Source organism: Anoplophora glabripennis, unplaced genomic scaffold (genome assembly GCF_000390285.2).
Source record: "Anoplophora glabripennis isolate ALB-LARVAE unplaced genomic scaffold, Agla_2.0 scaffold157, whole genome shotgun sequence".
NCBI classification, from domain to species: domain Eukaryota; kingdom Metazoa; phylum Arthropoda; class Insecta; order Coleoptera; family Cerambycidae; genus Anoplophora; species Anoplophora glabripennis.
Genome location: NW_019416263.1, coordinates 480,110 through 481,430, shown reverse-complemented (window position 1 = coordinate 481,430; position 1,321 = coordinate 480,110). Strand labels below are relative to the sequence as shown.

At 31.9% G+C, this 1,321-nt stretch overlaps 1 non-coding gene across 1 annotated transcript; it reads left to right on the top strand.

Moving 5' to 3' along the window:
* Positions 1 to 329: 329 nt before the first annotated feature.
* On the top strand, positions 330 to 402 carry Trnar-ucg. The gene has a single exon. It is a non-coding gene; the product is annotated as a tRNA-Arg (tRNA).
* Positions 403 to 1,321: the final 919 nt, after the last annotated feature.

Here is a 1,321-nt window from a genome sequence, read left to right as displayed (position 1 = left end):
CAACAGATGTTAGATCATGCAGACTAATAAATAGTTTACTTAAAATTTCAACATAACATCCGCTGTTGATCAGTATGAAATTATTTATAAAGCCGTATTATTTATTTATTTTATGTACCTACGTATTTAACCGAAGAATAGATGAACAAGTAGTTTTCTGTAACAAATAATTTGCATATTTTAGAAAAAATTGTAGAAACAATTATAGTTTTTATAAAAAAATAACTTCATCAATTTTATGAAATACAAAATTTATGCAACATACGAAAATATTGATTTTCATCCATATTCTCTTGTTAATATCCTAGTAGTAACAAAGCACTGACATGGACCGTGTGGCCTAATGGATAAGGCGTCGGACTTCGGATCCGAAGATTGCAGGTTCGAGTCCTGTCACGGTCGATTTTTTTTTTTTTTAGTTTTACATACTAGTTTTGACGAAAATATATTTAATAGCAATAATAATGTAACAGTATGTATTATGTAATATTAATTTGGCAAACAAATAATAATCAATATTTCTAGTAGTGCCGCGACATCTGTTAACAACATGCGGTACCCACATCGAAAACCCAAAGGTGTGTGTAGAAAGTAATGAAAGGGTAGAGTATACGTCTCATAGATGGCGCGGATGTGTTGTGAAAGTTAAAGGAATCAGATTTCTTTTTTCTCATGCTTTATGCTCGTAGAAGTACCAAATGTTTATTGTAAATGAATCTAATCGAATTGGAAATATTAAAAAATATATATAAATACCATATATTCAAATTCTTTTTTCAATTGAGGCTTCTCCATCAAATGATATGTTAGTAACCTGTACTATTTAACGGTAAGGTTTCCCTTCTATGGTAGCAATTCTTGCACAGTAATAATAGTAGATGTCGCCCATAGGCACATCCACAATAATTGAGGGCCCTAGTATCAAAGGCGGCAAGCTCCACTTTTTGACGAAATCGAGTTAAATACATGATATTTTCCGGTTTTTCGCGCTCTGTCTAAATATATGGTTTGCGATTATCAAAAGCGGCTTTATCCCATTACAAAACTGCATTAAAACATCACCTGAGAATCAAATCCGGCAATCTCCATTACCCGCTTAGAATCAGAGTCGGCAATATCCGTTTTGGCCAATCAGATGGCTCACAGCGAACATATGACGTGACGTGACACGACATGCTGTTTCAGATAGTTAGGAATTTATTATTATTTAGTTCGTTTTTTTTTATTTTTGATTATACGTTTTGTTGAATTAATTTTAATATTTTATTCTTTTGTCTGTAAGTCCATTCCAAAATACTTGGTATTTATTTTACAACTCATT